Here is a 26,557-nt window from a genome sequence, read left to right on the forward strand (position 1 = left end):
TGAGGCCTGTTTTGTGACTGATTATATGATCAATTTTGGAGAAAGTACCATGGGCTGCTAAGAAGAAAGTATATCCTTTTGTTTTAGGGTGGAATGTTCTATAAATATCTGTTAAATCCATTTGGTTCATAACTTCTGTTAGTTTCTCTATGTATCTGTTTAATTTCTGTTCCAATGATCTGTTCATTGATGAGAGTGGGGTGTTGAAATCTTCTACTATCATTTATAAGTACAATGTGTGATTTGAGCTTTAGTAAGGTTTCTTTTATGAATGTATATCTCTTGCATTTGAAGCATAGATATTTAGGATAGAGAGTTCATCTTGGTGGATTTTTCCTTTGATGAACATGAAATATCCTGCTTTATCTTTTTTGATGACTTTTGGTTGAAAGTCAATTTTATTCAATACTAGAATGGCAACTCCAGCTTGTTTCTTTGGGACATATGCTTGCATAGGTGTTTTCCAGCCTTTACTCTGATGTAGTGACTGTCTTTTTCTCTGCAGTGTGTTTCCTGTATGCAGCATACTGCTGGGTCTTCTTTATGTATCCAGTCTGTTAGTCTATGTGTTTTTATTGAAGAATTGAGTCCATTGTTGTTGAGAGATATTAAGGAATAATGATTGTCTCTTCCTGCCATTTTCATTGTTAGAGGTGGAATTATGCTTGTGTGTTACTTTTTTGGTTTCATTGTAAGGAGTTTACTTTCTTGCTTATTATATGGTGTACTTTGTCTTCTTGTGTTGGAGTTCTCCATCTTTAATTCTTTGTTCCTTCTATGAAGCCACAATTACTCTTATAGCTAAACCACACAAAGACCAAACAAGGAAAGAGAACTTCTGATCAATTTCCCTTATGTATATGGACATAAAAATACTCAATAAAATTCTTGCAAACTGAATTCAAGAACACATCAAAAAGATCATCCATCATGATCAAGTAGGCTTTATCCCAGGGATTCAGGGATGGTTTAATATATGGAAATCCATCAACATAATCTATTATATAAACAAACACAAAGACAAGAAGCACATGATCATTTCATTAGATGCTGAGAAACTCATTCGACAAAATTCAACTCCCCTTCATGATAAAAGTCCTGGAAAGATAAGGAATTCAAGGGCTGTACATAAACATTGTAAAAGCAATATATGGCAAACCAGTAGCTCACATCAAACTAAATGGAGAGAAATTTGAAGCAATCCTACTAAAATCAGGGACTAGACAAGGCTGCCCACTTTCTCCCTACTTATTCAATATAGTACTCGAGTCCTAGCCAGAGCAATCAGACAAGAAAAGGACATCACAAGGATAAAATTGGAAGGGAGGAAGTCAAAATATCACTATTTGTGGATGATATGATAGTATACTTAAATGACTCCAAAGTTCCACTGGAGAACTATTTACCTGATAAACAACTTCAACAATGTGTCAGGGTATGAAATTAACTCAAACAAATTAGTAGCCTTCCTTTACTCAAAGGATAAACAGGCTGAGAAAGAAATTAGAATGACACCCTCCTCTATGGTCCCAAATCACATAAAATATCTTGATGTGACTTTAACCAAGCAAGTGAAAGATCTGTATAACTTCAAATCTCTGAAGAAAGAAATTGAAGAAGATCACAGAAGATGGAAAGATCTCCCATGCTCATGGATTGGCAGGATTAATATAGTAAAAATGGCCATTTTGCCAAAAGCAATCTACAGATTTAATGCAATCCCCATCAAAATTCCTACTCAATTCTTTACAGAGATAGAAAGAGCAAATTGTAAATTCATTTGGAATAACAAAAAAAGCAGGATAGCAAAAACTATACTCAACAATAAAAGACCTTCTGGAGGAATCACCATCCCTGACCTCAAGCAGTATTACAGAGCAATAGTCATAAAAACTGTATTTGTAAAGAGACAGGCAGATAGATCAGTGGAACAGAATTGAAGACCTAGAAATGAACCCACACACCTATGGTCACTTGATCTTTGAAAAAGGAGCTAAAACCATCCAATGGAAGAAAGATAGCATTTTCAACAAATGGTCCTGGTTCAACTGTAGGTCAGCATGTAGAAGAATGCAAATTGATTCATTCTTATCACACTGTACAAAGCTTAAGTCCAAGTGGATCAAGGACCTCCACATCAAACCAGATACACTCAAAGTAATATAAAAAAAGCAAGGAAGAATCTCAAACGCATGGTAAAAATTTCCTGGACAGAACACAAATGGCTTATGTTCTAAGATCAAAAATCAACAAATGGGACCTCATAAAACTTTAAAGTTTCTGTAAGGCAAAGGACACTGTCCTTAGGTCAAAACGGCAACCAACAGATTGGCAAGAATTCTTTACCAATCCAACAACTGATAGAGGGCTAATATCCAAAATATACAAAGCTCAAAGAGTTAGACTCCAGAGAGCCAAATAAATCTATTAAAAGTGGGGTACAGAGCTAAATAAAACATTCTGAAGAATATCGAATGGCCGAGAAGCACTTAAAGAAATGTTCAATATCCTTAGTCATCTGGGAAATGCAAATCAAAACAACCCTGGGATTCCACCTTACACAAGTCAGAATGCCTAAGATAAAAAAAACTCATGTGACAGCAGATGTTGGTGAGGATGTGGAGAAAGAGGAACACTCTTCCATTGTTTGTGATACTGCAAACTTGTACAACCACTCTGGAAATCAGTTTGGGTGTTCCTCAGAATATTGGGTATTCCATTACCTGGGGACTGACCTATACCTCTCCTGACCTATACCCAAATGATGCTCTAACATACAACAAAGACACATGCTCCACTATGTTCATAGCAGCCTTATTTATAATAGCTAGAAGCTGGACAGAACCCAGATGCCCTTCAACAGAGGAATTAATTTAAAAATTGTGGTACATCTACACAATGGAGTACTAGCCAGTTATCAAAAACAACGACTTCATAAAATTCATAGGCAAATGGAATGAACTAGAATATATCATCCTGAGTGAGGTAACCCAATCACAGAAAAACACATTTGGCATGTACTCATTGATAAGTGGATATTAGCCCAAAAGCTCGAATTACCCAAGATGCGATCCACGGACCACAGGAAGCTCAAGAAGAAGAATGACCAAAATTAGGATGCTCCCACTCCTTCTTAAATAGGGGGAACAAAAATTTCCATAGGAGGAGATATGGAGGCAAAGTTTAAAGCAGAGATTGAAGGATTGGCCATTCAGAGCCTGCCCCACATGTGGCCCACACATATACAGCCTCCAAATCTAGATAAAATTGATGAAGCTAAAACATGCATGCTGAAAGGGACTGGATATAGATCTTTCCTGGGAGTCACATCCAGAACATGCCAAATACATAGGTGAATGCTAGCAGCAAACCACTGAACTGAGAACAGGACCCATTTTGGGGGAACTAGAGGAAGTATTGAAGGAGCTGAAGGGTCTTTCAACCCCATAAGGACAACAATGCCAATCAACTAGAGCTTTCAGGTACTAAACCATTACCCCCAGACTATCCATGGACTGACCCAAGGTCCAACTGCATATCTAGCAGAGAATAACCTTGTTGGGGTACCAGTGGAAGGGGAAGTCCTTGGTATTGCCAAGGTTGAACCCCCAATGTAGGGTAATGTCATAGTGGGGTGGTAACGTGAGTAAATGGGGAACACTCCTATGGGAGAGGTGTATGTGACAGGGGCCTTATGGACAGGAAACTGGAAAAGGGAATAACATTTGAAATGTAAATAAAGAAATATATATAATAAAAAATGAAAAGAGATCTCCAAGGTCCTTTTGACAGGTGTCGAGTATCCAACTTCCTTACCTCTATGTTTCCTGCTGCTGTGGCTTACAATCTAATTCTCCTTGATCTGACACCAGTTAAATACTGAAGTGTATAGCTATACATATGCTTTTACAGCCTTAATCCCTTTTCTGTAAATCTATATTCATTGGGTTAAGTTCTGAAGTTTTTTCCATAACTCTTCCAAGATTTTTAAGGATCTATTTCTCTCTGGAATTCTTTAATGTGTCTCTTGCTTTTCTCTTTCTGAATCCTCCTCTATCCTTCCTCTCTTCTCTGTTTATCATGTGTATGAGACATTCTTCCACATCAAAGCATTGGTACACACTCCTCTGGTCAAATGTCCTTTCCTACGTAAGTATGCAGTATACCCACATATGACTGCTCTTTGAGACCTTCCTTGGCCTTGTCTGAAACTCTGCAGGTTTGTTCATATTTGCTTCACCTTCTATACCCTTTCTGTGTCCATTTATAATTTCACATTTTAGTTTTTGTGGATCTCTTCTATACTAGATCTTATTTATCTTGATTATGTTCCATTCTCAGTCATGGTCTAACACAGGACTTGTATTTACTTTCTTCTTCAATCAGCCATCAATTGTATTCATGTTTGGTAGAGTTGATTCTTTCTAATTTTTCTTGAATTAAGAGATAAATATAATGTCTTTTGCAATGGAAATGATAAATACAAAACAATTACTAGAAGCATATTAGTCAGAGGATCCTTGGCTTTCTTTTTTACTGAATCCACTTTACATTTGCATTCATATCTACTATTCTGTACTATTTACAACCACAAACTTAACTTACAAAAGTATAATTGTGACGGGTCACATAACAGTTGTCACCATTGGCCATAGAATTCATATCCAGGACCCACAGATTCCTTGATTATAATTTCTGTTGAGGGATTAATTCTTTAAGGATCTGTATGTAATCTACAAAATAGAAACGGAATACCAAATTATAGACTAAAATTGTTGTAAAGTAAGAGTGTCTACAATATACCTCTAATGAAGTGCTCAATCACTGAAAGTTTTACATTTTACTGAATTATTAAAACAGCCGGGAACTCTATATTTGAGATATTTGTTTATCTACACAAGAGGAAATAGCACAAAAAGATTAAAATGTCTATGTCCTTAACATGATCTTATTGCATGAAACTTACAGTGAACACCTAAGCTGTAAGTTATCAGATTTCACATGCACTTTACTATCTTCATGCTGAACATTATATTCTCAGAACGTCTTCCTTTTGTATAACTTAACTTTGGATTAACTCATTTTTTCTTCCATTCAATTCTTAGATACTTCCACTTTATGTTACTTCTAAGAATTTGATCTTTTTAATTCTATGTGTAAATGATATCATTTATAATTAACTTTCAATTTTCTTTTTTTTTTTGATTTTTTAAAAATTTCTTTATATACTTATTTTAATTTATCTTTTACACTACAGATTTTATTCCCCTTCAGATCCACCCCCTATCTCCAACCTGCCCCCCTCCAATCCATCTCCAGAAGGATGTCCCCACCCCACATCCCCAATCCTACTAGACTTCTAAGTTTCCTGGGGTCTCCAGTCTTTTGAGGGTTAGCTTCATCTTCTCTGACTGAACCCAGACCCGGGAGTCTTCTGCTGTATATGTGTAGGAGGCCTTATCTCAACTGATGTATGCTGCCTGGTTATTGATTCAGTGTCCAAGAGATCCCAGTGGTCCAGGTTATTTGAGATGCTGATCCTCCTACAGGGTTGCCCACCTCCTCTGCTTCCTCTAGCATTTCCCTAATTGAACCAGAGGGGTCAGCAGCTTCTGTTCATTGGTTGGGTGCACATATCTTCATCTCTTTTAGTTGCTTGTTGGGTTTTTGGAGAGCATTCATGGTAAGTCCCTTTCTGTGAATATCCCATAATTTCAGTAATGGTGTCAAGTCTTGAGGCCTCCTTTTGAGCTGGATCCCACTTTGGGCCTGTCACTGGACCTTCTTTCCTCAGGCTCTTCATTTCTGTCCCTGCATTTCCTTCAAACAGGAAGAGTTATGGGTCAGAGTGTTGGCTGTGGGATAGCAACCCCATCCCTTACTTGATGCTCTGTCTTTCTGCTGGAGATGGAACTTCAGTAAGTTCCCTCTCCCCAGGTTAAGACCTTTCATCTAGGATCCCCCCTTTGAATACTAAGAGTCTCTCACTTCTCAGGTCTCTGGTACATTTTAGAGGGTCCTCCCAAACTCCGTCCTCCCAAGGTTGCCTGTTTCCATTCTTTCTGCTGGCCCTCAGGGTTTCAGTCCTTTCCCCCCACCTAATATCAGATCACATTGTCATCTCTCCCTACCCCATCCTCTTTTCCTCCCCTATCCCTCCCCCCACTCCTCCCCCAGTCCCATTGTGGTTGTTTTCTTCTCCTTCCAAAGTAGAACTGAGGTGTCTTCACTTGAGCCCTTCAGCTTGTTGAACTTTTAATGCTCTGTGGACTGTCCTTGGGTATTCTGTATTTTCTTTATTTTATTTTATTTTTTATTTTTTGGCTAATACCCACACATTAATACCCACACATTTCCTTTTGGGTCTGAGTTACCTCACTCAGGATAACATTTTCTAGTTCCCTCCATTTGCCTGAAAAAACTCAAGACATCCTCATTTTTAATAGCTGAGTAGTAGAATTCCACTGTATAAATGAACCACATTTTCTGTACCTATTCTTCTGTCATGAGACCTCTGGGTTGTTTCCAGCTTCTAGCTATCACAAATGCCCCTGCTATGAACATAGTGGAACCTGTGCCCCTGTGGCATTGTGGGACATCTTTGGGGTATATTCCCAAGAATGATACTTCCAGGTCTTTAAGTAGGTCTATTTCCAATTTTCTGAGGAACCTCCAAATTGATTTCCAGTGTGATTGTACCAGTTTGCAATCCCACCAGCACTGGAGCAGTGTTCCTATTTCTCCACATCCTCACCAACATGTGTTGTCACCTGAGGTTTTGATCTTAGGCATTCTGACTGGTGGAATCCCAGTCGTTTTGATTTGCAGTTCTCTGATCACTAAGGACTTTGAACATTTCTTTAGGTGCTTCTCAGTCATTCAAGAGTCCTCTGTTGTGAATTCTTGGTTTAGTTTTATATCCCATATTTTGATTGTTTTTTTCATGGTAGGTTTCTTGAATTCTTTATATATTTTGAACATTAGCCCTCTATCAAATGTGGGATTAGTGAAGATTTTTTTCCTAATCTGTAGGATGCCGATTTGTCTTATTGACTATGTCCCTTGCCTTATAGAAACCTTCCAGTTCCATGAGTTCCCATTTATCAATTCTTTATGTTACAGCATGAGCCACTGGAGTTCTGTTTAGGAATTTTCTGCCTGTGACAATGAATTCAAGACCCCTTACCACCTTCTCTTCTATTAGGTTCAGTGTATCTGGTTTTATCTTGATGTCCTTGATCCACTTGGACTTGAACTTTGTACATGGTGAGAAATATGGGTCTATTTTCATTTTTCTATGTATAGACAGCCAGTTGGACCCAGCACCATTTATTCAAGATGCTTTAGTTTTTCAATTATGTATTTTTGATTTTTTTTGTCAAAAAACAATGGTGTATATGTGTGCAGTTTTATTTCTGGGTCTTTAATTCTATTCCATTGATCAATCTGTCTCTGTACCAATACCCTGCAGTTTTTATTACTATTGCTCTGTAGTAGAACTTGAGATAAGGGACAGTGATTTCCCCCAGACGTTCCTTTATTATTAAGGATTGTTTTAGCTACTCTGTGTTTTTTGCCTTTCCAGGTGAATTTGAGAATTGCTATTTCCACATCTTTGAAGAATTGTGTTGGGATTTTGATGGTGATCATATTGAATCTGTAGACTGCCTTTGGTAAGGTGACCATTTTTACTATCTTAATTCTGCCAATCCATGAGCATGGGAAATCTCTCCATTTTCTGAGATCTTCGATTTTTTTCTTGAGAGACTTGAAGTTCTTATCATAAAGATCTTTCACTTGTTTGGTAATTTTTTCCTTTCTGTTTCTGAATCATTTCATTTAAATACTTTTTCCAAGTTCAAGTTTATTGTCACAAATGGTGGATCTTTATTACAAGGACAAGTCATATTTTCTTACCCATCTATTAGTTAGTAAATACTCAAGTTGAGTCAATTTCTTGGCTACTGCAATGTACAGAAGTATAAATATCTCTTTGTCATATTGATTATATTAATATAAAATATATATCAAGTGGTAGATCGTTCAACAGTTTTATTATTTCCTTTATTTTCACGAGATGTAGATAAAAAGAGGATGGTCCTGAGCTGTATTTCTCAAGGCTTTAGCAAGGACCCTGGTGCTCAATGTATTCTTAGTTTCCTCTCTCTGATAAATCACCAGCCAATAGACCTCCTAACAGCATAAAAAACTGTGCTAACTTGGGGGAGGGGGAGATAATGGATGTGAAGCACTTGGTTTCATACCCTACTCAGTCTGTTGGGTAACATTTTCACTGGGCTTGTAGACTTTTATTTTTAAACTGGGTATATATATTTACATTTCAAATATTATTCCATTTCCCACTTTCCTGTCTATAAGCCCCCTATCCCCTCCCCCTCACCCATAAGGGTGTTCTTCCCATCTACCCCCCCCCCCCGTTACCACCCTCCTGACATTTCCCTTCACTGGGGATCCAACCTTGGCTGGACCAAGGGCTTCCCGTTTGACTGATGCCCAACAAGTCCATCCTCTGCTACCTATGCAGTTGGAGCCCAGGGTCAGTCCATGTATAGTCTTTGGATAGTGGTTTAGTCCCTGGAAGCTCTGGTTGGTTGGCATTTTTGTTCTTATGATATTGCAAGCCCCTTCAGCTCTTTCAATCCATTCTTTAATTCTTCCACCAGGGCTTGTGGACACTTATACAGCACTTGTTGAGAATATTGTACAAATTACCCTTTTGCTTTGCTTACCTGTTATCACCTATATTATTTAGCCAAATAATGTGGACATGATTCTGTATAGTAGTGGTGTTTTGAGAAAGAAATATAAGGTGTTTGTCTTAATAAATTGAGACTTTTTTCATGATAATTATTAAGCAATTGATAGCAAAGGAACCCTCTTAACAAAATTTTCTATTAGAATTTATGGTAATTATCAAAACTGAATCAAATAAAATGGATCAAATAATTTCTACAACACTCAAGGACAAGGTACCCACTGTCCCTGAGAGATCCAGTTTCTTAACAACTTTGCTTGGCTGAAAGCTCTGCATGAGGTTTTCAGCTAGGGAATTTCTCAAATACATTTGTTGCAGCCATTTTCCAAAGGTCTTCAGCTCTACACTGGAGGGCAGATTTAAGAATTTGGAAATAGCCACCCAATTAGACAAGGTGGATGAAGCAAAGAAGTGCAGACCGACAGGAGCCGGATGTAGATCGCTCCTAAGAGACACAGCCAGAATACAGCAAATACAGAGGCGAATGCCAGCAGCAAACCACTGAACTGAGAATAGGACCCCCGTTGAAGGAATCAGAGAAAGAACTGGAAGAGCTTGAAGGGGCTCGAGACTCCATATGTACAACAATGCCAAGCAACCAGAGCTTCCAGGGACTAAGCCCCTACCCAAAGACTATACATGGACTGACCCTGGACTCTGACCTCATAGGTAGCAATGAATATCCTAGTAAGAGCACCAGTGGAAGGGGAAGCCCTGGGTCCTGCTAAGACTGAACCCCCAGTGAACTAGACTATGGGGGGAGGGCGGCAATGGGGGGGGGTTGGGAGGGGAACACCCATAAGGAAGGGGAGGGGGGAGGGGGATGTTTGCCCGGATACCGGGAAAGGGAATAACACTTGAAATATATATAAGAAATACTCAAGTTAATAAAAAAAAAAACACTTCAAAAAAAAAGAATTTGGAAATCTATTTGTTTAAAACAGCTTTATCCTCAGAGTTAAATGGGAACACCCTTAAGAATGATTATTAATTCTAATAATATTTTTTTGTTTTAGATTTCCTTTTGTGAATGAAACTGATTATAAGATTGAGCAATATGGCAAATGCCTCTCATTTTTTCTATTCTTACTCTGTTTCTCCTCCCAGGAAGCATAAAATATATAACAAGGAATAGCAATGTGTCCTAAAGTCAAGGTCCATCCATGTTCAAAGGCTGTTGACACTGAAGAAGTTTAAAGCATAAGCAATCCATTTGAAGAGTCAAAGCCACTAATATTGGCAGGACTTAGAAACTGCAGGGCAAGGATACCAATTACCATGTACATCTAAGTATACTGTAACTGGACACAAGACAGGAGGGTGGAAATATAGAGGACAAGTAGCAAGCAAATGAATTAGTTCTTGAAATTATCTTCACGTGAACTAATAAAAATACAGTAAGATAGTTTTTATTTGGCAAAACCCAGGGTGAAAAATAAAATAGTTCAAAGCCAGAAAGCCCTGATGACAGTAAACAAAACCAAGCAAGTTGTTCTTAGATAAATTGTTTATTATTGTTTTGCTTTGTCTGTGCATGTGTGTGTGTGTGTGTGTGTGTGTGTGTGAGAGAGAGAGAGAGAGAGAGAGAAAGAAAAAGAGAGAGTGCACATGCATGTTTGTGTGTGTTTGCGTGTATGTGTGAGTGCACATGCGTGTGTGTGTATATAAGTGCACATGCATGTTTGTGTGTGTTTTTATGTGTCTGTTTGTGTGTGTGAGTACACATGCGTGTTTGTGTGTGTGTGTATGTGTGTGAGTGCACATGTGTGTGTGTGTGTGTGCTTGTATAATTGAATGTGAATGTGAAGGCTGTTCATCATCACTGCAGGGTCTTCCATTATTCTCCATTTTCTCTTTATTTTTAAGAAAGAGACTCTCATGACTCCAGCCACATATCCAGTGGAGGATGGCATTGTCCAGCCAATAAGAGGAAAAGCCTTTGGTCCTGTGAAGGCCTATTTCCCCAATGTAAAGGAAGGCCACGGTGTTGAGGTGGAGTGGGAGCATCCTCATAGAAGCAAGGGGGAGGGAGTATGGGAGAAGGGGTAAAGGGAATAACATTTGAAATGGAAATACATAAAATATCCAAAAAATAAAATTTAAAAAGAAAGGAAGGAAGGAAGGAAGGAAGGAAGGAAGAGATAGACTCTCAGTGAACACTAGACTAACTTGCCACAAGCATTAGGAATCTTCCTATCTCTCCTTCTCTGGTGCTTAGTTTACAGGAATCACCACCATATCCAGCTTTTTATATGGTAGCTGGATATCAAAACGTAGGTTCTGCCACCTCCCTGGCCTCTATTGTGGCCATTTCTTCACTATACATACTGCCGATGTGATGCTTATGATCTCATACTCAAACTTTGTTAGCCTTGTTATCATTCTTCCTGCTTTGAGCATTTCAGACCTGAAATTCTATTACAGACTTTTAACACCGTGGGATAATATGATTTTTGCATGATTCTATTAAATTTAAAATTACAGATCACCAGAAAGTAAACTCATGAAGTAGGGATTTGGAGTTCTATTTGTTTTCCATTTCCAAACTTTAACACAAAGCTCGCTACACATTAAGAGTTTAATAAATGTTATTTAGCTCTATAATTGTGTTCTGTTTTCCTACGGAATGGGCCATGGTGGCGTAATTGCAATATGTTTCCAAATCTTATTGGCATCATTGTTTTGCTGTCATCTGTGGCAATGTTTCAAAGATTCAGATGTGTTTTCACACTTCATTTCACCCTGTGAACAGTCTATCCTTTATTGGATCGCCATAAAGAAGTAACTTAGGGAGGCAGCTGTTCTCCATTAGTCTCCCATACCCTCTCACCAAAGCTTAATATTGCCCTTCCTTCAAAGGCAGGCTAATCTCTGGAGCTTAGCGCATGAGTGGCAGGAGTGGAGGATGGGCATGGCTGTCACTGAGTGGAAAACACAAAGCAGTTTGCAGAGGGGTACTTAGAAGCCTCATGATTCCTACTGTAACCCAGAAAGATGAGCAATTTCAATGTGTTCACATCACACTGAAAATTTTCTGCATGAGAATACTTTCTCATGACCCACTGGTAAAAAATGAAGAAATACAGGGGAACTCATATCTTTAGTTTGCCTGAATAAAATAATAGATGGAAAACTCTTTTATGAAGCAGGTCACATTGAAAGTAATGGCAGTTGGATCAGCCTGAGTTCATAAAGGTTACTATTTTATATTGCAGGGGTGTTACCATGTGTGTAATTTGAATGCCACTGCTTAGTGCATTGCTAGGAATCATCTTGCCTGTTTGTAGACGCAGGATAGGGTTGATTAGCTTGCTCCCAGGTACTAGAGCTTTGGCCTCTGTTTTACTTTGTCCCAAGTGCTGTGACCTTTTCTGCTGCTCAGAAGACTGACAACTGGCATCTGTGTACTCCAGATGCCTCACCACACTGCAGAGCTCTTCATGTGGCTGAGACTGAGAGGTGTTGTTCCGACTTTCAAGTTCTCATTAAAGGGATTGAGATGGAAGGTTTTGCCTTCTGAAATCAAACACTTTAACAAGACAGCACGGCAAAGTGTTTAAAACTTGTTTAGGTGTGAGAAATCTTCCTGAATTTGAATCTTACTGCCTCCACCCCCCCAATTTCTAAGGCAGCTGATTATATCAGGACATTTTCTTTGAAGTTACAAGAATATCACTATAGCTCAGGAAGTCTCCACTTTCCATGACTTAGCATTTCCCGCATTTCTTCCCACAAAATCATCACTTAGGAAATGATTGCACTATGGTTTGGGAGCCCAGACATTACTGCTCCACATGTAAGCGATTACCAAAAATTTTTACTTTTTAATCATTTCTCTGGAATCTTCCAGAAAATCCTGAATTGTTCTATAAACATACTGAGAATTTAGCATTGGCTTGAAAAAGGAAATGGCTGCTGTGTAATCCCTGATATATATAGAAAAAATCTGTAAAAAAAGATTATAAAATTGAAAAAGATGACACTCAGACACACCAAGGAATAAACAAGTGATGCCACACATAGTCATATTCATACACACCCAGGAGGAAAAATGATCTGAAGAAAGCATGTTTACAGTAGGCTATTGGCAACTCTCATCTTTGAGAAAATTCTGCACTGTGTGTTTGACCCTTCACATGAATACAGGGAAGTTCAAGAGATGTGCAGATAGAGTTAATCTTAATTAAAGGCAACAAATGCTAAATAAAATATCAAAATTTAGTGCAGCTAATGATTACACCAATTCTTCCTACCGTTGCCCTCAGAACTTGATGATATTGTCTTATATAAGTAATATTATACATAACATTTTTGTTTCATGTCAAGTATTTCATCTACTGGCCTCATGTAGAGACTATAAAATTCTACTTTCTAATCTGTGTTCTGAAATACATATTGTACTGAGCAAATTAAGAGACTGAAAAATGTACTTATGTTGATCTTCTGCTACTGATAGCATTTTGGATATAGTCGAATATAAATGTCTTAAATTAACCAAGTTTTGCAGCTGTATTACCGTTAGGAAAACTAATTTTTTTCTGTGATTCCACGACTTCACTCAGAAGGTTTAAAAGATATTATGGTCTTTGGAGATGCATGGGTCTTTAATGTATAACAGCTGTACCTGAAAAATTTGCTGGCTTAGTGACTACACATTCTGTTGAGCCTGAAAAACAGGGTGAAAAACACACAAAACAGAGTTTAAGCTTTAAGCAAATGGTCTGCAAAATCTCACTTTTGACTTTTAAATCATTTTAAATAGAGGAAAAAACAAGCAAACGAACCAACCAAACCAAAAGCAATGACAACCAAGAGCAAATACATTGGAAGATGCACTTAAAGGTTACTTAATGTCACATGCCAACTACTGTGGTGGCTGCCAAGCTCAAAACTTAGTAGAGAATTCAGAGCAGAGGTTTCTCCAGTGTGTGGAAAAGAGCATCATTTCTTGTGACTATCCAATCTAGCATCAACTGGGGACTGATTATCTCTCTGAAAAGAGCCTTTATATTTAGTAGACTGTCTCCTTCTGAGCTGCTAATTGGTTGTCCTTGAGTGATAATCATGCTTGACAGACACTGTAGTTGTCTCAGCCCTAAAACATTATGTCATTGTCAGATAAATGTTGTTTTCTTTATGCATTTGTGTCATTCAAAACAAACATAACTTTCACATTACAGTACTAACTTCTTCAGAAAAGATTTAGTCTCTGAACTGTACTTATTATGACTTCTAAAGAGAGATTTAGAAGGAGAAAAACTATTTTTAAAGAATCCTTTTATAATGTATGAGATAAAAGAAATCATTATACACTTGAAAACTACATCTGAATACCATTAAAATAGAGAGAGAGAGCTGGCCACTTACAAACATATTCTGCTTCAATGTATGGGTTAATATAATAAAGACAAAAATGTAAGTGTGCTTCAATCTTTGTATATTCAACTTCAGAAGCTCCAAGGTGGATAATGTACCTTCATGCACTCAATTATACATTCTATTACACGAACTGGGACCATTCTGGAGGAATAGTAGAGTGAAATTCAGCTCATCACTTGGATAATGAGGTCTAGGATGCAGAAGAGAAACCGAACAAACTAAGTTAGAGTTGAAGTGGTATGAGTTATTTGATTGTAATTTATGTAGACTTCAATTTTCTAAGACTTGTCCAAAAGAACATGTGAGGAGAGCTTCCATTAATCCAACCTCTAACTGTGGGAATAGATGGGTAAAATAAAATAGTTTGAATGCAAGACTAAATATTTTGCTAACAAGATCTAGTCAATAGTGTTATTTTTTGGATATTTTATGTATAAAATTTCAAATGTTATCCCCTTTCCCAGTTAACTCTAAACCTCCCCCTGCTTCTATGAGGATACTCCCACTCTGCCTATCCACTACCAACTCAACAACGTGGCAATCGCCTGCCTACACTGAGGAAATGAGCCTTTACAGGACCAAGCACTTGTCCTATAGATGACAATGTCATCCTCTGCTACATATGCAGCTGGAGCCATGGGCCCCTCCTTGTGTACACTTTGGTTCATGTTTTAGTCCCTGGGAGCTCTAGAGGGGGTTTGGTTGGTTGATATTGTTGTTCTTCCTATGAGGTTGCAAACCTCTTCAGTTCCTTCAGTACTTTTTTGAACTCTTCCACTGTGGGCTGCATGCTCAAACTGATGGTTATCTGCAAGCATCCTCATCTGTACCAGTAAGGATCTGGCAGATCTTCTCAGGAGTCATCCATATCAGGCAAGCTCTGAAGACATCCATTCAGCAAGCACTTATTGGCATCAGCAACAGTGACTCGTGGCTGCATATGGGAAGAATTCCCTGGTAGGACAGTCTTTGGATGGCCTTTTCTTCAGTCTCTGTTCCACTCTTTGTCTCTATATGACCTCCTGTACTTTGTTACCCCTAATGCAAAGGACTGAAGCATTCACACCTTGGTCTTCCTCCTTTCTTTTCTTTTTTTCTTTTTTTTAGTTTTCAACCGGCATGTTTTTATTAATGAGGTGAAATGGAAGCAGTCAGAACAGAAAATTACGGAATGGATCAGTTGTTTCTTTACTGTGGTTATCTGTTAAGTTGTACAGGGCTGGTGTATATGTTTCTGTCTAAGGGTCCTGCTCAAAAGATCTTGGAATCCACTTGGGAAGCAACTTAGATAAAGGTCGTTGCTATGTCATTTATGATACAGTCCCTGAGTGGTTCTATGTCCCTCGTGGTGGTGGTATCCTATCCCCCTATCTGAAATGGGGTTGACATCGGGTGACTTTCTCTTTGCTGCAGTGACTTCTGTATGCCTGTGATACGACAGGTACGTAGGAAATGTGTTCAGGATGTACCGTGGACTTCTCCTTTCTTTCTTCTATGTAAAATTCTAAAGCATAGTTTTGTAACTGTGAAATGCTATCTGTGATTCCATTTTGTCTAACTAGCACCAATTATAGGTGTAAGCCGGCATCAACACAAACGCTGACTTAGAGTCGCCTTCTCCTTCTGGGTGCACACTGTGGCCCGGACCTGGAGGAATTAGCCCCAAACCATTGCCCCGTAGCTACTGTGCGGATTTGAAATTTTTTTTTTCAAAGAGCGCTCTCAGCTGCTGCTCAGTGGTGGCTTCCTTCTGCTGCATCAGCTCTGCTGCCCCTTTCGTCACTCCCCAAGCATCCGGCTTGGACATCGAAGGCCTGCCGGAAGCTATTCGAAGATTCTGCCAGTATTCCTTCCTGGCCCTTGCCCTGATCCAGGGTGGATCGAACGTCATGCAGACCTTCACTTTCTATGCAATTGAGGACAAGCTGGAAAACCGAGGGAACTCCGTGGCAGAGAAGATATCTGGGCAGAAGGTCAATGAAGCTGCTTGTGACATTGCATGACAAGTTGCTGACGAAGGGGATGCGTTGGTTGCAGGAGGCATGAGCCAGACACCTTCTTACCTTAGCTGCAGGAGTGAGACCGAAGTTAAAAAGATATTTCACCAACAGCTTGAGGTCTTCATGAAGATGAATGTGGACTTCCTCGTTGCAGAGTATGTTGAACATGTTGTAGCCGTGTGGGTAGTAGAGGCCTTAAAAACACCAGGGAAGCCTATAGCAGCTACCACGTGCATCGGACCTGAAGGAGATCTACATGGCGTGTCTCCTGGAGAGTGCGTGGTACATGTGGTGAAAGCAGGTGCCGCCATTGTCGGTGTGAACTTACACTTCTTCGACCCCAGCACCAGCTTGCAGACAATAAAGCTCATGAAGGAGGGTTTGGAAACTGCTCGGCTGAAGGCTTACTTGATGAGCCAGCCCCTGGCCAACCACACCCCTGACTGTGGCAAACAGGGATTTATTGATCTCCCAGAACTCGCCTTTGGATTGGAATCCAGAGTTGCTACCAGATGGGATACTCGAAAATACGCCAGAGAGGCCTACATCCCGAGGGTCAGGTACATTGGCGGCTGGTGAGGATTTGAACCCTACCACATCAGGGCTATTGCAGAGGAGCTGGCCCCAGAAAGGGGATTTTTGCCACCAGCTTCAGAAAAACATGGCAGCTGGGGAAGTGGTTTGGACATGCACACCAAACCCTTCCTCTTTCTTGAGCTTCATATGATCTGTGAATTGTATCTTGGGTATTCAGAGCATTTGTGCTAATATTCACTTGTCAGTGAGTGCATACCATGTGTGTTTTTGGGTTACCTCACTGAGGATTACATTTTCTAGTTCCATCCATTTGCCTAACAATTTTATGAAGTCATTGTTTTTAATAGCTAAGTCATACTCCATTGTGTAGATGTACCACGTTTTCTGTATTCATTCCTCTGTTGAAGGACATTTGGGTTTGTATTTTCCAGCCTCTGTCTGTTATAAATAGGCTGCTATGAGCACAGTGGAACATGCGTCCTTGTTATATGTTGGAGCATTTTTTCGGTATATGCCCAGGGGTGGTATAGCTGGGTCCTCAGGCAGTACTATGTTCAATTTTTCTAAGGAACTGCCAGACAGACTTTCAGAGGGTTGTACCAGATTGCAATTGCACTAAAAATGTAGAAGTGTTGCTCTTTCTCCACATCCTTGCCATCATCTGCTGTCACCTGAGATTTTAAATGAATGGATATTCTGACTGTGTGAGGTGGAATTTCAGGGTTGTTTTTACTTGCATTTCCCTGATGATTAAAGGATGTTGAACATTTATTTAGGTCCTTCTTGGCCATTCCACATTGATCAGTTGAGAATTCTTTGTTCAGTTCTATACTCCATTTTTTAATGGGTTTATTTGGTTGTCTGCTGTCTAACTTCTTGGGTTCTTTGTATATACTGGATATTAGTCCTCTATCCGATGTAGGATGGCTAAAGATTGTTTCACAATCTGTTGGTTTCCATTTTGTCCTATTGAAAGTGTCCATTACCTACAGAGGTCCCATTTGTCAATTCTTGATCTTAGAAAATAAGCCATTACTTTTCAGTTCAAGAAACTCTCTCCTGTCTATGTGTTTGAGGCTATTTTCCACTTTCCCTTCTATTAGTTTGAGTTTATGTGGTGTCATGTGGAGGTCCTTGATCTACTTAGACTTGAGCTTTGTACAAAGAGAAAAGAATGGATTGATTTGCATTCTTTTACATGCTGACCTCCAGTTGAACTTGCACCAATTTTGAAAAGGCTGTCTATTTTCCATTGGATAATTTTAGCTCCTTTGTCAAACATCAAGTGGCCATAGGTATGTGGGTTCTTCTCTGGGTCTTAAATTCTATTCCACTGATATATGTGTCTGTCTCTGTACCAATACAATGCAGTTTATCACAATTGCACTGTAAAACTGCTTGAGGTCAGTGATGGTGAGTTCCCCAGAAATTCTAGTTTTCACTATCCTGGAATGTGGTTCCAAATGAATTTGAAAATTACTCTTTCTAACTCTCTGAAGAATTCAGTTGGAATTTTGATAGGCATTGAATTGAACCTGTAAATTTCTTTCTGCAAGATGGCCATTTTTACTATTTTAGCAGGGCCAACACATAAGCATGGAAGATCATTCCATCTTCTGACATTTTCTTCAATTTTTCATCAGAAACTTGAAGTTCCTGTCATACAAATCTGCCACTTGCATGATTAGAGTCACAGCAAGGTATTTTATAATATTTGTGACTTTTGTGAAGGGTGTCGTTTCCGTAATTTCTTTCTCAGCCTATTTATTCTTTGAGTACTGGAAGGCTACTGATTTGTTTGCATTAATTTTATGTCCAGCCAATTTGCTGAAGTTACTTGTCAGGGTTAGTAGTTCGTTGGTGGAACATCAGGTGTCACTTAATTATACAATCATATCATCTGCAAATAGTGATATTTTGACTTCTTCCTTTCCAATTTGTATCCCTTTGACCTCCTTTTGTTGTCTGATTATTCTGACTAGGCCTTCAAGCACTATATTGAGTAGGTAGGGAGAGAGTGGGCAGCTTTTGCTAGTTCCTGTATTTAGTGAGATTGCTTCAAGTTTTTCTCCATTTAGTTTGATGTTGGCTACTGGTTTGCTGTATATTGCTTTTACTATGTTTAGGTATGGGTCTTGATTTCCTGATCTTTCCAAGACTTTTAGCATGAAAGGGTGTTGAATTTTGTCAAATGCTTTCTCAGTATCTAATGAGATGATCATGTGGTTTTTTTGAGTTTGTTTGTATAGTGGATTATGTTGATAGATTTCCATATACTGAACAATCAGTGCATCCCCCAGATGGAGCATATTTGTTCATGGTGAAAGATCACTTTGAGTTGTTCTTGAATTCAGTTTGCTAGAATTTTATTGAGTACTTATGCATTGATATTCATAAGGGAAACTAGTCTGACATTCCCTTTCTTTGAAGGGTCTTTGTGTGTTTTAGGTATAAGCATAATTGTGGCTAAAGGAATGATTTGGGTAGTGTTCCTTCTATTCTCTTTTGTGGAGTAGTTTAAAGAGTATTGGTATCATGTCCCGTTTGAAGGTCTGATAGAATTCTGCACTAAACCCATATAGTCCTGGGCTTTTTTTTTTTTTTTTTTGGTTGGGATACTATTAAGGACTGTTTCTATTTCTTTAGAAGTGATGGACATTTTACATAGTTTATCTGATCTTGATTTAACATCGTATCTGGTATCTGTCTAGAAAATTGTCCACTTCATACTTTCCAGTTTTGTTGAGTTATAGCCTTTTGTAGTAGGATCTGATGATTTTTTAAAATTTCCTCAGATTCTGTTGTTATGTCTCCCATTTTATTCCTGATTTTGTTACTTTGGATATGGTCACTGTGTCCCCCAGTTTGTCTGGCTAAGGGTTTATCTATCTTGTTGATTTTCACAAGGAACCAGCTCCTGGTTTTGTTGATTCTTTTTGTAGATCTTTCTGTTTCTACTAGGTTAATTTCACTTCTGAGTTTGATTATTTCCTGCTACCTACTCCTCTTGGGAGTATTTGCTTCTTTTTATTCTAGAGCTTTCAGGAGTGCTGTCAAGCTGCTAATGTATGCTCTCTCAAGTTTCTTTTTGGAGGCACTCATAGCTATGAGTTTTTCTCCTAGCATTCCTTTCAGCGCGTCCCATAAACTTGGATATTTTGTACCTTGATTTTAATTAAATTCTAAAAAGTCTTTAATTTCTTTGTTTCTTCCTTGAACAAGTTATCTTTGAGTAGATCATTGTTCAGCTTCCTTGTGTATATGGGTTTTCTGTTTTCGTTGTTATTGAAGAACAGCTTTAGTCTGTGGTGATCTGATAGCATACATGAGATTATTTCTATCTCCTTGTATCTGATGAAGCCTGTTTTGTGTCCAATTATATGGTCAATTTTGGGGAAGATATCATGAGGTTCTGAGAAGAAGTTGTATTCTTTGGTTTTAGGATGAAATATTCTATAAATATCTATTAACTCCATTTGGTTCATAACTTCTGTTAGTTCCTTTATGTGTCTGTTTAGTTTCTGTTTCCATGATATTTCCATTGATGAGAGTGGGGTGTTGAAATCTCCTACTACTGTTGCGTGAGGTGCAATGTGTGCTTTGAGTTTTAGTAAGGTTTTTTTTCTTTTTTTTTTCTTTTTTCTTTTTTTTGAATATAGGTGCCCTTGCATTTGGGGCATAGATATTCAGTATTGAGAGTTCGTCTTGGTGGATTTTACCTTTGATGAATTGGAAGTGTCTTTCCTTTTCCTTTTTTAATAACTTTTGGTTGAAAGTCGATTTTATTTGATTTTCGAATGGGTATTCTAGGTTGTTTCTTGGGACCATTTGCTTGGGAAAAAATTTTCTGCCTTTTACTCTTATGTAGTAAAAGTATATCACTAAAGTATTTTTCCTGTATACAGCAAAATGCAGGGTCCTGTTTAATTGTCCAGTCTGTTAATGTATGTCTTTTTATTTGGGAATTGAGTCCATTAATATTAAGAGATGTTGAGGAATAATGATTGTTTCCTGTTCTTTTTGTTGTTAGATGTGGAAGTATATTTGTTTGGATATCTTCTTGGGTTGGTGAAAAAAAGATTACTTTCTTGCTTTTTCTAGGTTGTAGTTTCCCTCCTTGTGTTGGAGTTTTCCATTTATTATCCTTGTAGGGCTTTATTTGTGAAAAGATATTGTGTAACTTTGGCTTTGTCATGAAATAGCTTGGTTTCTCTATTCAAGGTAATTGAGAAGAGCAGCTCGGGCTGGCATTTGTGTTCCCTTAGTGTTTGTATGACATATACCCAGGCTCTTCTAGCTTTCATATTCTCTGTTGAGAAGTGTGGTGTAGTTCTGACTGCTCTGTCTTTGCATGTTGCTTAACCTTTTTTCCTTACTGCTTTTAATATTCTTTCTTTGTTTTGTAGTTTGGTGTTTTGAATACTATATAATGAGAATAATTTCTTTTCTGACACAATCTTTTTGGATTTCTGTATGCTTCTTGTATGTTTATGGACATGTCTTCCTTTAGATTGTTTTCTTTGTCTCTCTCTGTCTTTCTTTCTTTCTTTCTCTCCTTCTTTCTTTCTTTCTTCCTTTCTGTGTGTGTTTTGGTTGTTCTCACTCTTAGGATCACAAGCTCACAGCAGGGACAACTTCCAGTGAGAAAAAGCAAGACATACTAACATAACCAGATGGTGAGACGCAAGCTCGAGGACCTAAGCAACAGAAGCCAAGGCTATGTGGCAGAAACAGAACAAAGTTCTCTCACCACAGGAAGTCCTGAATAGCCCAAGACACATGAACAAGACCTAAAAGTCTCTTTACTATAATCTGGTTTCTAGTTATAGAAAAAATATCTATCTAAACAAACAAACAAATAATCTATATGATGGAAAAATTTGTTGACAATGAAAGTAACTTTCCTCATTTTGAATAATTTTATAAAATATAGGACTCTAAAACCAGAAGGACCATGGCTGTATTGTAGTGCTTATAATACTGAATTATGTATTTTTCTGCTTTCTATGTCTAATGCCTGATAAGTAGTGACTTAAAGGAAGAAAAGTTTATTTTGGTTCAAGGTTTAGGATATACAGTGAATACAACATGGAAAAAAAGAAAAAAAAAATGAAGGTGCTGATTGGCTTCATGGTAGAATGAGTATATGCCTAGGATTGCTTACCCTACATCTTGGTAGAGCTAGATGCATAGTAGATAGGAAACTGGTCCAGCATAGAGAACATCAAGGCCTGTGTCTAGTGATGCCTCTTTTTCTCTGTCTCTCTCTGTCCCTCTGTCTCTGTCCTTCTGTCTCTGTCTCTGTCTCTCTCTGTCTCTCTCTGTCTCTCTCTGTCTCTGTCTCTCTCTCTCTCTCTCTCTCTCTCTGTGTGTGTGTGTGTGTGTGTGTGTGTGTGTTATTTTGTTTTTTAAGCTAGTGTTTCTCTGTTTAACCATGGATGTCCTGGTAATTGCGTGTAGACCAGGCTAGTCTTAAACTCAGAGATCTGCCTGCCTCAGCCTCCCCAGTGCTGGGATTAAAAGCATGCGCCACCACATCCTGGTTATTATCTGTTTATAAAGGACCTCCTATCATTTTTACACATTCTCAAAACTGCACATCTGGTTTGGTAGCAATTATTTAAACATATGAACTTGTGCATGCACACTCCTTATTCAAAACCAAGGAGATAGTAGTATTATAAGGGGCAGTTTTATCAACAAGATTGGATGGAGAGACCCTAAAGGCACAAATGTACTTGTGTTAATGATAATGCCCTAGTTTCTTTTTTATTGCTGTGATGCAGTTACCCAAGAAACCCCACTTGAGGATAATATTTTGCTTCACAGTTTGAAATTATAGTCCATATAGTAAGGGAAGCATAGAATAGAAGCTTGAAGATAGCAAGTCATATCAGCAGTTACAAATAAAACAAATTTATTTTTCTCCATTTATACAGACCATCAGTCCATCCAGAGATTTATCCACATCAGGCAAGTCTATCTCATTAAATGAAAGCAAGGTAAAATTTCACAAGCATGTTTATGAGCCCACTCAAGTGATTTGAAAGGGCATTTCTAGAGAGGGTTAGGTCAAGTGGGCTCTAATATAATAAGATACAATCATTGATAAAATCAAAATTTAAACAGACTATTGAGAGATCACACAGCAGTGAAAGGTGAAACCTAGTTGCAAGAAGTAGGGAATATTTTGAAGAATGTATTTAACCCAGACACCTTCTCATTACTCTTTTTCTTGTTTTTGGTTTCTATAAAGTAAAGAAATCCCCTGTAACATACCTTTCTGTTAGAATAGTCTACTTTTCAAACAAGCCTAATAATAATCATCTAGCCCCTTGAACTGAAGCCTGCAAAACCACCACCACAATCTGTCCTTCCTTCTTCAAATCAGTTTCATAAGGATTTTATCACAGCTATGAAAACATGACTAATATAAACATACTAATAAGACAGAGGTTATGTCTATTTGAAACTACTGTAAGTTTAATATATTCATTGCAAATCATAGAAAAGCCACTAAAACCAATGACAAGGGAAGCAAAGATAAGCTTATAGAGACACATGAAATAATTCCATTAAAAATAAAGCAATTCAAGAAATGTAAAACAAAGAAGAATATGGCCATAAGCAAATTGAATAACGAGGACACAAAATGAAATTGTAACTTTAATCTTAACAGTGACAACATTGTATTAAATGTAAGTATTTTAAAACAACTAAATAAAACAATGTCTGACTCAAGTAGGGTAAAAGAGCAAGAGGCAATAAATATGACTGTGTGATATAAACTCATTAAGAATTAAAATATACATAAGTAAAAGTCTACAGAATGAAAAGTGTAGCAGGTAAAGTTACCCAAACAGAACTTACTTGGCTGTATTCGCCAACAATGTAAACTTCATGGTAAGGACAGTTATAGAGACCAGGACAGATTACATGTTGAAAGAATAAATGTTTCACAAATGACAATACAATATATTCATGGAAATTATGATACTTCAAAACCGAGAAAAGAAAAATAATGTGGTGGGATGGAAACTGGGAAAATATACCAATAATAATTACTGTTGAATAACTACAATACTTATTTCATTATACTCAATTAAAGAAGAAAAAAACACTGCCAACAATATTCACAACATGACATCTGTATAAAATATATATCCTTTTCTCCAATTTTGGAAGATTTATCCCAATGCAGCATTTTCTGAGCCATAGAATCTCTTAATATGACTAATATAAAACATTGTTATATATAAAATATTCTTTATTAAACACTACATGCATTATATAAACAAAGAGATATTCACTTAGAAAATATTTCATCTAAAACCATGGTAGCTATAAAACTATAGCTATAAACATTTGTGAACACAATGAAAAAACAGCTATGGATTAAAAATAAATCACAAAAGAAATTATAAACTAAATTAAAAATAGTCAATATCATGTCATTATATATGGCATTATATATAAGAAGTCAGTGCTTAAAAATTCTAATAATGTTTATATTTAATTTTTAAAATATGTTTTAATTAAATTGTAATTATATCACTTTCCACTTACCTTTCAGATGGCTACACTAACTCCTGATAGGCTTCAAATTGGCAGTTCAGAAGACTAGGCATTAATCTCTGTTGCAAAGACCTGGATAAGTCCAGGTAAGTACTGGCAAGTTCAGGTGTCAGATGCCATCTTGCTACTTGGCCTGAGACCAGGACAATATGTCAGCAGCAGTTTCCAGACTTCCTTAGCAACAGTTTCTAGCACCAGTTTTCAGCCATCCAGGCCCCAGCAACGGTTCTGGAATGCCCTTAGAAATAGAGCTAAGATTAAGATAGAGGTTACCCATCCCTTCAGGAATTCCCTTAATGTGATTTCAATCTAGCTTGTGAGCTCACTTTGGGGTCTCTTCATCTTTGTAGATAGTAGAAAACAGCATGCTGGACATCTGCAAAATAAAACTCTCTGCGTTTAATACTATTTGTGTCTGGGATATCCATCTTCAACGAATCATTGACACATACCTTTCCTCAGGCCATCCCTTCTTATGTCTTATACTTTTATTCCCACTCTAATTGATACCCTATTTTTCTTTCATGGTGACTGTTACACACACACACACACACACACACACACACACACACAATGAGTCTGTTTTCATTGTGTGAAAATGATTTCGTGACTGACAAAATTTATTTATTTTTTTCTGTTTCTTTTATAATTTTTTGTACTTAATCAATTTACATCTTGCTCACTGCCCCCACCCAGCCACCACCCTTACAATTTTTCTCCCTCCCCACTCTCCTTTTTCTCTGAGAGGTTGAGGGACCCATGGACATGCCCACATCCTGGCACTTCAACTTTGTGCGAGGCTAGGTGCTTACTTTCCCATTAAGGACAGACAAAGTACCCCAGCTAGAAGAACATATCCCACGTATAGGCAATAGTTTTTCAGATAGCCTCCTAATTTTTATCATTAATTATTATCCAAAATGCAACTCCCTTTTTGGTCCTCCCCTGCAGAGTTATTATTAATACCTTTCCTTTTCTCCTCTGAGAGCTGCCCCATCCCTCCTCGCTATGACATCAAGTATCTCTCCCTTATTGAGGTCATAAAATTTCTTTAAATTACTAAATTTCCCTTTTTTTTACATGATGTTTTTTGAATTTCTTGCTTCAAATCCTTTTTCCATTCACTATTCTGCCATTCAATCTGTTTCTATTGCTCTCAGTTTGTTATATCAAGAACTTTATTTCCATCCTAGTTAGTTGCATTCCAATACAATGGAAATTTCTCTAACATGTTTTAAAGACTGCAAACATTTGTATAGTTATTTTTTACAGTTTGTGTAGTTATTTATCTTATTAAAATACAGTGCTATATCTCTGGTCAAAGAGATGCTTAGGTCTAAATAAGAATGGATAAAGATGGACCCGCGGATCCCGGCCCGCAGCAGCTCTCTGCTCCCAGACCCGGTGAGAGAGAGACCCAACCGCCTGGTCAGGTGGGCACTCCTGAGGCTGCAGAGCGGAAGAGACCACCAACACTGCTCACCCCTGCCCACATCCCTGGCCCAAGAGGAAACTGTATAAGGCCTCTGGGTTCCCGTGGGGGAGGGCCCAGGAGCGGCAGGACTTCTGCGCCTGAGACACCGCCGGATCCTGAAAGAAACAGACCGGATAAACAGTTCTCTGCACCCAAATCCCGTGGGAGGGAGAGCTGAACCTTCAGAGAGGCAGACAAGCCTGGGAAACCAGAAGAGACTGCTCCCTGCACACACATCTCGGACGCCAGAGGAAAAAGCCAAAGACCATCTGGAACCCTGGTGCACTGAAGCTCCCGGAAGGGGCGGCACAGGTCTTCCTGGTTGCTGCCGCTGCAGAGAGCCCCTGGGCAACACCCCACGAGCGAACCTGAGCCTCGGGACCACAGGTAAGACCAAATTTTCTGCTGCAAGAAAGCTGCCTGGTGAGTTTGGGACACACGGAAGCAGAATTTCTCTAGGACCCGGCACTGTCTGTGTTTACCGGAAGTCCCACACCCGCGGATCCCGGCCCGCAGCAGCTCTCTGCTCCCAGACCCGGTGAGAGAGAGACCCAACCTCCTGGTCAGGTGGGCACTCCTGAGGCTGCAGAGCGGAAGAGACCACCAACACTGCTCACCCCTGCCCACATCCCTGGCCCAAGAGGAAACTGTATAAGGCCTCTGGGCTCCCGTGGGGGAGGGCCCAGGAGCGGCAGGACTTCTGCGCCTGAGACACCGCCGGATCCTGAAAGAAACAGACCGGATAAACAGTTCTCTGCACCCAAATCCCGTGGGAGGGAGAGCTAAACCTTCAGAGAGGCAGACAAGCCTGGGAAA

At 38.6% G+C, this 26,557-nt stretch overlaps 1 pseudogene; it reads left to right on the forward strand.

Annotated features, from left to right (window-relative positions):
• The window catches only part of Bhmt-ps1 (betaine-homocysteine S-methyltransferase, pseudogene 1), a 107,669-nt pseudogene extending 88,507 nt beyond the window's left edge, over window positions 1-19,162 (forward strand).
• The last annotated feature ends 7,395 nt before the right edge of the window (window positions 19,163-26,557 follow it).

Source organism: Rattus norvegicus, chromosome 5 (assembly GCF_036323735.1).
Source record: "Rattus norvegicus strain BN/NHsdMcwi chromosome 5, GRCr8, whole genome shotgun sequence".
Lineage (NCBI taxonomy): Eukaryota > Metazoa > Chordata > Mammalia > Rodentia > Muridae > Rattus > Rattus norvegicus.